At 42.9% G+C, this 14,039-nt stretch overlaps 1 long non-coding RNA gene across 6 annotated transcripts in view; it reads left to right on the plus strand.

Moving 5' to 3' along the window:
• LOC135313490 (uncharacterized) overlaps positions 1 to 13,680 on the plus strand; it is a 49,270-nt gene extending 35,590 nt beyond the window's left edge. For 3 of the 6 annotated variants that reach the window (XR_010373121.1, XR_010373126.1, XR_010373122.1), the window contains 3 exons: positions 6,378 to 6,468; positions 8,946 to 9,009; positions 10,568 to 13,679. This is a non-coding gene — a long non-coding RNA (uncharacterized LOC135313490). Of the gene's footprint in view, positions 1 to 615; positions 694 to 6,377; positions 6,469 to 8,945; positions 9,010 to 10,567 lie in introns of all 6 variants that reach the window. The other 3 variants (XR_010373124.1, XR_010373125.1, XR_010373123.1) reach the window with 2 other exon arrangements.
• Positions 13,681 to 14,039: the final 359 nt, after the last annotated feature.

Genomic DNA, 14,039 nt, shown 5'->3' on the forward strand with positions numbered 1-14,039 from the left:
TTGGTGACATCTATAAATAGGATTGCCCCTGTTTATTCCCATAATCTAGGGTTAATTAAATGCTTAATGTTAGGTACATGCCTTGATGAAAGGTGTCTTCATTAATTTTTATGATCTGGCATTATTTTGGTACAACATATTTTAAAGAGTGTTTAAAGTGTATGGCAGAGTGGGAAGCCAAATAACCACAGCGTGGTATACAGAACTGTAATTAAAATTCCAGCAAAATAAGCTCTCTTGCACACACACACCCCCCCCCCACTTCACACCCCCCCACCCCTCACCCTTTTTATTTGTTGGCAGAGTGCGGCAGAGGGGACTGTTACTGTCAGTGGGCTTTAGCAATCACCTGAAAATATCCTTTCTGCTGCCACTACTTTGCGAACGTTTAGTTGTATCTGGCCATTTTCTCCCTTGCTTCTCTCTCATTTAAAGCTAGGCTCTTTAAGCTGCAATTAGTCTGGAGGTGATATTGTTTGTTCTTTAACCACAGGTAGCCAGAGTTGTGGCTGTTGCTTCTATCCAGCTACTATCTGTTAGCTTCTTTCTAGCTGTGACAGACTTTTCATGTGCTTTGCAAATAGTGTATCTAATGCTGTCAAACTTTTTTCTTAGGTGATTATTCAGTGCCCATCAATAGCTATGATGAAAATGGAGGTCTATGTGAGAAAAAAAGTAATAAATGCATGTATGGTATGTATGCCTGTGAATTAGCCTTCTTCATTCATGATTCTGTTTCATAATTAAGTGAAACCTAAGCTCTCAGGCAGGAAATGGGAGAATGATTCATACGAACACCCATGAATTCACAATTGCTTATATTGGACTATAAGTTGCTTAACCCGTTTATCTGTATGCTCTTCCATTCTCAACAGGTGCTTCATTTCACTTTTTTATCTGATGCCACTCTTTTTTATTTCCTTTTTCCCTGGAGGAAAACCCAGCAAGACTTCTGAGTTGTTTTGTTGCCTTTTTGCACTGTATGACTCATAAAGTTGAAAAAGCAGCCTGAAATTTGGGAGGTTACTACTTAAGTCAGCATAGAAAAATAACTTTTTTTAAGTGTTTCACAGTAAAAGTAGTCATCAGCAAAATGTGAGACGGCCCTGGGGTGACAATAGCACTGTGACCAGGCTGTGAGGCAGACATTCTAGAAAATTATTTTGGGCTGTATGTCACTGAGCAAATAGAAAGGTCCACTTTGTTGTAGTGCTGTGAAATCAGCATGTGTTAGTGATACAGGAGAGGGATTTCCCAAAAGTAAAAGTTAGAGTCTAGTCCCTTTGAAGTCAGAGTCTTGATCTTGTTGGTATCAAACAGAACAGACAGGAGCCTATTTTTTGGGCTTATAGGTGCTGAAAATTACTATGCAGTACTGTATCTACACATATTTTATATGCATTCAATTTACTAAAATGAGGTAGCACAATGAAATCCTGTTTGTAAAATACTTGAATTAATTTTGATTTTTGAACTAATGTTTGAAGTGCCTTTTTTTTTTTTTGGCACTTGCCTCAAATACTCCAAAGCTTAGTTTTCTATTGCTTTCCTTTTCTAGAGAGTCAAAGATTTTCTTCCTCTCATTGATATATTTGTATTTGCAAAATATCCATTACTGCAGCATTTAAAGCCAGTTGAGATGTTTGAGGATGTTCTTCACTTGTACTGGAAACAGCTACCTCTTTTTTGCCTTCATTCAGTTTTCCCGCTTTGCATCAGTAGCCTTATAAAGTTGCAACACTTTGTGCCTCTGATGTAACTTTTATCTCGGGCAGTTCAGTTCCATAGGCTTCCTTGACACAAGTCTGCATGGCACAGATATTGAGAAGTTGGCTTATTTGTCTGTCTTCTTTTGTGGTGAAGTTCTTCCTTAAGGAACTTTCCAAATGCTGGATAATATAAAACATCGTGATACATAGAGAGCTCTTTGAAATTTTACTGATTGATATCTGTCCTTCAAACGGAATATGCCCACAGCCTATGGGTATGTCTGTGTCTAAAACAGGCATAGAAGACAAGTTCATAAGGGTTTTGGAAACACAAGCAAAGCTTATCTTTAACCTTGTGTCACAGAACAGGTATAGAAGGGTTTCCTAATTCATGTTATTTTCTTCTCTGCAGCATTTAAATTAGATTGTCTGTAATAAATGCTTACTTTTACCATGGGACCCTTCCAGTAGCAGAGAGTTTACTTCAGGTAATGCCGTGAGGAGACAGGCAGCCTCAGCTCCTTCTCAGCGGGGTGCTGCATGGATATGGAGAGGCCCAGTGCCCTGCAGTGCATCAGAGAACTTCCATGGCCACTATGGCTGATGCTTAGAGCTGCCAGGTGGCTTTGGTGTTCAGGGCACATCCTGCCTCGGTAGCACCTGCCCTCATCCTCCTGCCAGTCCTCGGGCACCCCTCCCTTCTTCTCTCTCCCTGTAGGCTCTTTCCAGCTGCTGCCACAACCACAGCACTCAGGCAGACTCATCCTCTCCCTTTGCTCCTGCCCTCCCTTCTTTGGGCCCCTGGGAAAGCTCCATGCCAACAGCAGGTTTGGGGGCGGGGGGCGGGGGGGTGGGTGGGGAGCTCTGCAGTCAAGCCTAGAAGATGTAACTGCATCTCGGCTAACTGCATAGGTAGACTCAGCTGTGACTGTTGTCCTGCCTCAACCTGGTTTATGTCTGACACCTTTAGCTATCATGTTGCATCTCGAGACAAGCTGCATATGGCTGTGTTTGAGTGTGTGACTGTGCACGTGTGTGTAGACTTCTTAATGCTGGGGCTGCAGGTAAAACAGCACTGTGGCCATTAGTAACTTGTGTCTAAGAGTCGTATATCACTATTGCCTCTTAAGCATGTATCACTCTTTTCCAATGTAGTTTTAAATGTTGATGAATCACCTACACCGAGTTGTTCTCCCCTAGTCTTTTCTCCTCGTATTTACAAAATTGTTAGGTGTGCCGACTAGGCTTCTCAGTTCTTCTGTGTCTTTAAAAGAGACCTGCCTCTGCCACCAATGAGGAAGCCTGTGGTTTGGCTTGGGCAGAGAGGCAGTGAGGAGAGCTGGAGCCCTAGAGGCTGTCTGTGCTCCCTGCTTCTTTGCCTGGTGGCTGCAGAGATCTGGTAGCCAGGCTGAGCAGGCTTCAGCCTAGTCAGCAGCATGATACTTGGCCCTTCAATCTCCATTTCTTCTCTTATGAATATGCTTAAGCTGAAGTGGACTATTAATTTCAAGTGGAACTGGCTGATACTACCCATTAGATTTTTTTTAAAGAGGCTGTGCTTAGGAGTAAGTTAGAATAAATTGGCAGGGTTCATCTGCCTCTGAGATTTTGCAATTGTTATTTTAAGCCACGTTTAAAAAAGCATAGGGTAGCAAACTTAAGGCTCATCCTTACAATCTGTTCATGGTGCATCGTAAGTCCAGTCACTTATTGCAGGCCACTGGGTCTCAGCACTGGAGCAAATTTAAGGGGATTCTGTGGAGTTTCTGAAAACATGCGGCGCATCCCAGGCAACATGTTGCATAAGGAGGGTGTACAATCCCAAACTGCCTAAAGTCTGTCATAGTTTGTGTACCGTACCTTTCTGTTTTACCGTCCTTTCCACAGCTGTGGATACGAATCTGTACTTACTTTTGGACAAATGAGAAAATAAGACTTGACGTGTTGAAAAGGGCAGTGCATTTTTTTGTACAGTCTGTGCCTTCTGAAATCAGTGACTACCTATAATGCCTTCCAGGCAGTGTAAACTTTGGTAGGTGCACTCTGTGCTCCAGATGGCCCTTGAGGGAGCGTCAGACCTACCTCTTTGAGGTGAGCATGAGCAGATGCACTCTGTACATACTCAGAATATTTGGGCTAGCAGAAGTAAACTATGGGCAAGGAGTGAAGGTCCAAAACCCATTTATTGTCTTGCTGCTGTATGCTACTGTTAATCAGTGTTCATAGAGTCCCTGCTAGTACCAAGAGCACCTGCTTCTGAAGTACAGGTACTCCTGGTAGTTAAATGGTTTGACTGATGCCATTTGCTACTTGGCTTGACAAAGAAGTTAAAGCCACAGATGTGGCGAGAGCTGTGCGAAATGTTTGCAGGTGAAGAGGAAATTATTCTAAATGTTTTAGCTTTTGTATTCACCGAAAAATAACGAATGAACCCTTTTCACAGTTTTAGTTTGAAAAAGAGTCCTTTCAAAGTTCAAATGGAACTGCTTGAGAACAAAAAATACAAAAAGGTTTTTTATTTGAAACTTTAATGTGAACATTTATCAACTAAATGTTTGTTTTAAATTTTGTATTAATATGGATTTGGTGGTGGTGAATCAGACAGGAGTGGATAATTTCTCTCAAACTTCATAGACCTTAGGGGCCATGCTAAATTCCAGTTAAGTAATTCCTTTTCTAATTACAGTCACAAATAACTCTATTGCTGCTTTCTGCTCAAAACACTTCTTTTAGGCTGTCTACATATTGTCCTTCATAGCATAAGTGTCATGATTCCCTAGGGTGCCTCTTTCCGTATAATTTTCTGCCTATTACCATTTTAATGGCTTTAAATACATTATAAAAATCTTGTAATGGTAGGCGTTAGATTGTAGTCTGTTTGTGGCAGTATGTCCCAGGCAAAGTCTTTTGTGTCGTTTTGCAAGGATCAAACAAATAGTTTTCCATGTCAGTGTCTTTATGCAGAGCATTTGTTGAGTTGGGCATTCTCCTGATTTCATTGGAATCACGAGGTGTAGCTCACAGTGTGTTTGGCGTCTATCACTTAAGGCAGTCAGCACCATTAATTGATAATCCTGGGAAGTTACTTATTTGGGTCTTTAGGACACAATGGCATTACCTACAGTGATGCAGTGAATGCTTTACTTTTTGATCTTTAAACCACTAGCTCCAGTTGCTATCTTTTTTAGAATTTAGATATTACTCTGGTGAGTATTTACAAATTTCACAGAACATTTTGTTCTCTGAATTAAATCCTGCATACCAAGCGCCTGCCTGGGGCAAAGACAAAAAAAAAGTTAGCTTTGATACTCCAAAACTGGTTGAATAAATCCTGTGCAGCTGGTCTGCGTGAAATGTGCCCAGTGACAGGAAGCCGCAGAGAGGATTCAAAGGGTTCAGAAGAGCTCTGTGCCTGTCAGGGCTAGGGTTGTTTTATTGCTTTTTCTGTGAATGTCAGTAACATAGGTATCCATACTGCTCAGTATTAAGTGTGCGAAGTGGTGATTGCCATGTGGTTCCCTCAGACGTATATGCGGACAAAACTGATGCATAAGTGTGCAATATTGCCTTCTTTGTATGTTTATACATGCTTTGATGTTTTCCAAATTTGGAACTGTGGTTAAAGCCTCAAAGGGAATCCACGAGTCTGCAGCAGCTGAGAATATATTGCTAGCACTGAACGTTCCTGTGTGGTTGTGTGAACGTCTCTTCATTGGTGAGGAAATGGTGTTGTCTAGCCTGTAGTGCAGTGTTTGTCAAGGGAAATTCTTGGAGACTTATTTAAATGGGCAAGCCAACACAGTACAATTTACACTTGTGTGTACTTGTGGATGAGATGCCAGTAACTGTTATGGATTAGAGACTATTTTTTCTGCCTGTGCTATTCTCACCACCAGCTCTGCTCCTTCAACTGTCTCTGCTTTGCTTCTTTTTGTAATATAATCCAGCTAAGACATGGTCCCAAGGGGAAGATGACTTAAATGAATCTAAATCTGGAAAAGTCATGAATTAAAAGATATACAGTTCAGGAAAATGAATTTTGGATTACAAAGTTATGAAGGCTCTGACTGGTTCATGTGAGCAGCTTGTAGCGAGGTCATGTTTCCCTCCAATAGTGCATCGACAGAAATTTGGAAAGCCTGCTTTTACTCATGTTGTGTGAGCAGAGTGCTTTTGGCAGTGCTCTGCAGTGCTGCCTTTGTGAATCCAGCTTCATTCTCAGGCTGCAGAGAACTTCCAGGTTCTCTAGAAACAAGCACAAGAGTAACTGCAAGGAGTGAGACCAGCTTTGCAGAACTGACCTTTGGAGGTCAGAATGGCAGGACTCAGAAAAGAAAAAATATAGAGGCTTTCATTAATAGAAGCATTTACCAGTAATACACTAAGAGGAGCTTAGAAAAGAGAATTGTATGCATTGGTTTGTAAATCAACTTCTAGCAAAATGAAATAAGAAGGCAAATTTTCCTTGGAGCCAATTTGGCCAATAGCTGTTTCTGGCAGGGTATTTTTGCACTCTTCCCACATCATTCTGTAGCGGCCATACATTGAAATAATCCACTGGGCTATGTGGACAACTGGCCTGAGCAAGTGCATGGCAATTCTTATGATGCCTGTGCTGAAAGACTTCTCTTAAGGGACCTTGACAGTGTTTGATTTGATTTGTTCCAGAATGGGATTGCCCTTGTTCCTGGTGATGCATGCTCATGATCTGGACTCCAGGGCTCAAGCAGGACTGAAGGACACATCTTGTCAGGCAACGGTAAGATTGTGTTACCTATTTAGAGGCGGATGTTGAAGTCTGATATATGTAGCTTGTGACTTTCAGCTGTTTGGTCTGAAGCAAGGGACGGGAAGGTTTCTTTTTTTAAAGGAAGATCAGTGCAGAGCAAAGAGAGGAGTTGGAAAATCCTTAGGAAAACCAAAAAGAGAAGAGAAGCAGCACTGAAAGTGGGCCAAATCCTTTACTGGTGTATGCAAGCATTACTCATATAACTTGAGGAGAGTACATGCTTTAACTGAGCATGTACCAGCTGAGGACTTGGCCCATAATGTCCTTTATAAATCTCTGATTCCTCCCCAAATAGTTTTTCCCTCCCTCTTCAAAGAGGCACCTGTTGTTCGTGGGGTTGGTGATGATACTGGATTAGTGCACATGCGGTCAGCCTGCTTGGCCTCGGCCCTTTGGACCCAAAATGAACTCCAGCTGCTGTTGCCCAGAGCAGGTGCTTCATCCAACCGTAGCAGCTGTTTGAATGTACACTGTCATGGCCAAGAGGAGGGGGTAGGTCCCCTGAAGTACCCAGAAGAAGAGCTGATCAGCAGAAAGGAAGGAAAAGGGAGTGTGACACAGAGACCTGATTTTTATACCCTGCATTTAGCAGACAAAAGTTGTTCTAGCATTTCCTTCTGGAAATGGGAAATAGCGGCTGTCAGTCTGCATGTACTGAGCCTGCACAGCACTGTGATGGATAATGGTTCCCAAAACGAGGCTGAGGGACCACTGAAGACCAGTAGGGCCATGACAAATGATAGACCTCTAAACTGCCAAGCCTGTATTGTCAGTTGAAGATATGATACAGGTACATGGTAGTGTGTGAGAAATTTTGAGGGCTGGTAGTGTTTCACAGTTATTCAGTGTTTGGAGTCATTGATTTAAAGCTCCAGTGAGTGGCCTGGCAAAAATGAGATTAGATGCAGAACAGCGTACAGGCTAAAAATCTGCTACATGTGATAGCTTGGGCTTCACACTCACACTGCCAAAGCCAGCAGCAAGGGAAGAAAACAAAAGCAGACATAATCTGGGGTTATAAAGCAGCCATAGGGGACAGTGTCAGGGAAATGGAGGGTGATGAGACAAATATGGGGGCATAGAGAAATGTGGATGGTTGGGAGGTAGCAGCCAGAATTTGAGGAGGGGGCACAGATAGCCCATGTCAGAGGCAGAGGAGCAGCAACCCAGGGTTAGAGTGAAGGGGACAGGTCAAGGATGCAGGTTTCTTGGGGTAAATGAACCGTGGCCTTCAAAGGGACGAAGGCAGCTTAGAGTAAGGGCAACTCTAACCTGAAGCAGGAGGTACTCTAGGAATGTCTTGCAGAGTGGGTAGTCTTACAGCACAAGTGGTTCAAGGTTGTTCCCATTGCTGGTCTCACAACGAGTCCCTTCTAAATCCCTTCCAGCCTGCCTTCAACTTATTCCCCTTGGAGTATTCTCACGGGCCTGGGAGGGGTCTCTGTGCAGTCCTGCACTCTCTGATTATTCATGTGCTGCCAGCGACAGCCCTCCTGGCCTCCTTTTCCCTGACTGTGCACTAGTCCCTCTTTTGGCTGTGCCCACATGCGTCACTGTCGGCATTAACACCAAATTTAATATGACTCCTTAGGTTCCTCTTCTCTTACCTATATTCACTAAAGTTACAAGAGTCCTTCCAGTTTCTCTGATAATCTGCATCCACTTTATATACCTACCCTGTGCATGGTTTCAGCCATATTCCATCAGCCAGGCTTTTCATTCCATTTACTGATTGCTCAACCAAGTTCCCACTGAACCTCCATAAGGAGGGCTAAATGCTAAGCAAGGACATTTCCCTGTGTAGCTATGAAAGGATTATTCAGGCCATATTTCATTACAGCATGGCCTAAGAGCAGGAGAAAAACATGAATATTGGAGGCCTCTCTTTGTCAGGAAATGGGATTTCCGCAGGTGCTCAGTTGCAAATGCTCTGCATGCTTCTGAGGCTTGGCACATGGCATTGCTAAACCCTGATTCAGGATGTAAGAATGTCTCATGACCCCTGCCATGTAAACTGGTGTCTGGCCATGTTTGGAAATCAGCCGTCAATGATGACAGTAGATGAGTATGGGTGAAATGAGCAGCTTGGCTTCAGCACTAAGCAAGACTTGTTAAACATTGTACATGCAGATGTCCAATTCATATTTTGAATAACGAATATCATGACCATTTCTGTAGCAAGTGGTAAGAAACTGGGTAGTCTTTTTTCATCTCCTTGCTGTCTTCCCAGGATTTGAAAGTGTGACAAAGTATTTCATCCCTTTACAGGGTTAGGTAAAATTGGTAACCATAATTCTTGTACAGAATTACACAGAAATACTCTAGACAGCCAAATATATTGATTTAAGATCACCTATGTGGTGGCATGGAAATTGTTTCCATTTTGGCTTATCCTTTTCTTGGATTGGTCAGGTTATCCAGCTGACTTAAGTTCTTTGTTCTTTCAGATAAAAACTACTCATGCTGGTACAGGCCTGTACAACTTCTGTCCCAGTGGAGCTCTTCTGTCAGGTATTCCTCCTATTTGTATTGCTTCTACATGAAAATTAAGGAATTAGAGAAATAGCATCAGGAACTCCACATGAATGAAATAGATGCATTAGAAATAGGGGGTTTCTGTGCTCATTCTGTGCTGACGTCCCTTGGACATGTCACTGTTATACATGGAAAGAAACATCACACATGACTATTACAAGTGCGTGATGTACATCTGTGGGAGGGGCGGACATCTGCTGATGTGCTCCTGGTTACTGTCCCTATGTTTTTGCCACTTTTAGTAAATTACAGTTCACTCATGCTTCTGTGTGTTTATCAGCAATAGTTCCCCAGTCTCCTTATCTGCCTGGTAGCATGGCTGGGTTATTCACACACCCGTTGCTGCTTCACTGGCGATGAAGTGGCAGGTGTTGCCCTGCCTTCTTCCTCTGTACTTCTCTTCCTCAGCTTCCTTGCACTGTGGTATGACTCAAGAAAAATGGAAATGCAACTTTCTACTCGTTTTGGAGCAGTAAATAGATTTTAAAAAGCAAGCCAAATATCATTCTCACAGTGGCCCAAGATCTATATTTAAGTGTGGCAGCACACTTAATTTTCTTTTCCTGAGATTTTTAACCACCTGCATGTGGATAAGAATTTTTTAAGCACCTGTCTCTTGCTGATTTAAATGTAATTAGGTACCGAGGAGCTTTCCCCATTTAAGCTATTCCCAAAAGGTGTGGCAGGGTCCAGTGTGCTGTCTGGTGAGGAATGAGAGTGAGGCACTTTGGATGTAGTAAGTCATAACTTACAAATTGCTAGATTAAGACTCAGGAAATAAAGAGCTTTTTAGCAGGCCTCCATGTTTTGGGAGTCTGGAAAACAGAGGGTTTTACTCTGTATGAGGCCTATGTTATGCTGTACAGGGATTCCTAATTCAGGGTGAAAAATACTGAAAGTGCCCTTTTACCATACAGCCAACAATTAGCTTGCTGCCAGTAGGAAAAACAATCATTAAGTGGTGAGTGAAAGTAGTGTCAGAAACGGACCTTGACAGAGTGGCAACATACAGTTAGACCGAGTGACATTCTTCACACCTGCTGTGGTGCATAACAGTAGCTGGCTGACTTAACTGGTGGCACTACAAGCAGAGCATTGTGCTGTGACACAGCATGGACAGCGATTGAATTACACACCGATTAGGTCTTCGGCTTCTCTCTGTCACTGTGGACAATGAAGAATCAGAGAAGTGGACATGAGAGCTTTAGCAGGCCTTGTGCCCTTGAACGGAGGAGGATTAGTTTGTAAATGGTAAATTGTGTTGGGGCCAAGAGTCGTAAAACTGAGCTCTTGCCCTTCTGCTGCCTCAAAGGCACAGGGTTTGCAGAAAACTGCTTCTCTCCCTTCTACTGACTGCTGTGATCAGGGGAGGGGTGGACATGTGGAATCTACTCCTCCTTTTCTCTGCCAGAGAAGGAAGAAGACACTGGTACATTTGTACAAATTTTGCCCCTGACTATCTCTTACTATCTTTTCTTAGAAAGGGCATGGGATTAAATTAATGGCATTAATCAGTCTTCTGCCATTTCCACAGGGATGCGGATTTGCCTCTCACTAGGTGCTGCTGGCTGGTTCACTGCCTGATAGAGGCTGTCTCTGAGACCTGATTTAACCTGAAGCATACACTTTCTCAGGAGGTCTGCAGTAGGGCCGAAGAATTGCAAATATTGCATCCTTCCCCTCCTGTCATCTGCTTCCACATGACTGCAATGCCTGTGCTGTGGTGTCAGCTCAGTCACCCTGAAACGCTCCATGTGATGGAGGTTTGTACTGAGCTGGTACAGAGCGGACTTTGCTTTTGGTGGCAGTATCCCTTGTTGCCATGTTGTTCACAGAGAAGATGGGTTTATCCTTGCCTTTATTCCACTGGGACCAGCTGCTTTACACACACGAATCAAAAGTGGCAAATCCTTGATATCCTCTTTCTACATCACATGAACTTCTTGGGTTTTTTGGAGAGGTAAAGCTTTTTTTTTAAAAACCCCACATGTTGAACCAAAGTTGGAGAAACAACTGCATCGTGTAGCTGATACAGTGCATGGGAGTACAAAGCATTCCCATGCCATCAGGTCTTGTATGTCGACTCCCTGTACATACTAAATGTGATAGGTATTAGGCATGAGTGTAGACCTGATGAGCAGCACTAGTTTGTCATGCAAACACTTATATGATGGCCCTATCCTATTTTCTAGAACCAAAGATTTCACTGTGATGAAGTGGACATCTTAAAGCATTGTAGGATGTAGGGGGATGTAACTGCACTTAACCTGAGCTTGGATTAGCCATATCTAATATCCTGGATTTTGCCAGTAAATAGCAAAGTATGTAATCAATGGGGATATGACCTTCTTAATCTGTAACTACGAAAAAGAAAAGGACAGTCTTGAAAATCGAGTGATCTTTCAAATCATCTTAAGACATATTGACCCTGAATCATCACAGTGAAACTCAACAGGAGTGTTCCTAATAGTGATCTAAGAAGATAGATGTTGTTGAATACATCAAAAACAGTATCTTGTTCCAGTTATCCTTAGGAATGTAATAAATGATACTAACTCTTTCCCTACAGACCTTATCTCACCTGTTTATAGTGTTTGTATTCATTTTGTTTTGAGCTGGGAAGCAATGCATACCTAGATACTGTTAAGATTGCAATATGTTTTATTATGACTATACCATTTTAAAAAGAATTGCTTGTGCTCTGGTCACTAGTTTGACCTGAGAAAATATACTTACATTTCATACTCCTGAAAGCAGAGGCAGATTTGCTATTATACGCCAATTCAGAGCAATTTGCTCATAAAATATCAGTTCCAGAAAACTCCCAAATCTCTTGCACCTATCTTCTCTAATACATGGCAAATCCTTAGTACTTCCAAAAAGCTGCTCACAAGTCTGTAGGGTATAAAGGATTTGCTTTGGTTTGTTTTTTTTTTTAAAGCTCAGTAAAAAATTATGAATGAGATAAATTCAGCTGTTGCTCCACATATTCACTACTGAAAACTGATAGTTTGTTTTCAGAATTGGAAAATAAGAGCTATTCTAAGTAGCCACTGTTGGATTTAATACTATGGAATATTTCAAAGGTAAGTTTTAAAGAAAAAAAATGAAAAAAGGTCATTCACTGGTGCTGATACAGGAATGACAGAGGTTAATACCACTGACATCATGTTGGAACTGTATAGCATTTTGTTAATGGTTATTAATGCCCTGCTGCTGGGAGACAGACAGTGCCAGCTGCCAGTTAGTGTGGTGCCTCTCTGTGGGTGCGCCTAGGCCTCTGCTTGGGAAGGAGAGGGGCATGAGGAAGGAAGGCTCAAGTCTGCTCCCCAGCTAGTCATCCCTCCACTGAAACAGGAGGAGAGGAGATACTGAGAGAAGGTAGTTACAGCTCCTTGCTGCTGTCTCTGCTGACTTCAGAACAGGTCTCGGAGAGTGAAGCTGGAGCAGCAGACGTTTACAGAAGCGTGTCCAGAGTGCACTGAGGACTTGTGTTCAATTCAGATCTTCAGGACTAAACTCAAGATACACATCCTTTGGAAGAAAACAGCAAGAAATTCAGACAAACATGGAAATGATACCAGTAGGCCTAGGGAAGAAGCCTAGGTTCATGTAAGAGGGCCTTAGAGCTTTGGGCATCAGTGGGAAGAAGTTGGAAGTGGCACAGAGTGAAGGAAAAAAGCCCTTGAGAGGAAGGGGAAGGAACTTTGTAATGGCAGAATGATGATGGATATAAAGCAATTAATTAGCTTTGACTACATCATATTCATTGCACATCCAGATTTGTGGGTTTAGCTGCCTCACTTGGGGCTATCTAATACTTTGTGTAATACCTTTAAATTTCATCCACCATAAGGGAATGAAACAGATACAGAAAGGTGCAATACATCAGTGTAGTGTATCAAATTGAGAAAGGCATTTTTAGCAGTCTGTACTGAACACAGGTTTAAGGCAGCATTAGATTATTCCTTAAGTGTATTGTTGTTATGACAAATCTGAAAGGAGCTAAAAGCATTTCAGTAGATGAAAAAAGGAAACTTTTATTTCCTTTCCCACAGCCTGGACTCAAAATGGGATTGCCAGCCAGGTTTACACAGCCTGGCCTCGTACCACACAAGCACCCTCTGGTGAATGTAAGTGGAACACATAAGACATCAGTTGTGATTCCTGTGGGATGAACCGGGGCCAGAGCATGTGGTATACTGGGAGGGAGTTGGGCTTGTTCAGCCTGGAGAAGAGAAGGTGAAAGTGTGGCCCTGTATATCACTGTCCACAACTACCTGCTGAGAGGGTCCGTAGAAGGTAGAGTCAGACTTGTCTTGCACAGGATGAGAGGCAAGAGAGCCAAGTTGGAGCAAGGGAGACTCCAACTACAGGCTAGAAAAAAATATTCCCAAAGAGCATGCTAGGCTTTGGAGCAGGGGCCCAGAGAGGAGGCGGCGTCTCTATCTTTGGAGATGCTCAGAATTTGACAGTACAAGCCCTGAGCAGGCTGTACTCTAATCACTAGACTAGAGACCACTGGAGGTCCATGCCAACTGTATGTGCCTGTGGTTCTGTGGTAATATGTCGAAATTAAAAAGATAAATGTACCAAAAAGGGCATCAAAATGCATCAAAAAGGGCATCGCCAGCAGGGCTAAAGAAGTCATCATCCCGCTCTACTCAGCGCTTGCCTGACAAGCACACCTGGAGTACTGTGTACAGTTCTGGTCCCCGCTGTACAAAAAGGATGTGGACAGGCTGGAAGGGGTCCAGAGAAGGGCCACCAAGATGATCAGAGGACTGGGAAGCCTGCCATGTGAGGATAGGCTGGGAGAACTGGGTTTGTTCAGCCTTGAGAAAAGGAGGCTCAGAGGGGATCTCATCACCATGTACCAGTACTTAAGGGGTAGCTACAAAGAAGATGGAGACTCCCTTTTTACACGGAGTCACATGGAGAGGACAAGGGGGAATGGACACAAGTTGCTCTTGGGGAGATTGCGATTGGACACCAGAGGGAAATTT

The sequence above is a fragment of the Phalacrocorax carbo genome, chromosome 5 (assembly GCF_963921805.1).
Source record: "Phalacrocorax carbo chromosome 5, bPhaCar2.1, whole genome shotgun sequence".
NCBI lineage: Eukaryota > Metazoa > Chordata > Aves > Suliformes > Phalacrocoracidae > Phalacrocorax > Phalacrocorax carbo.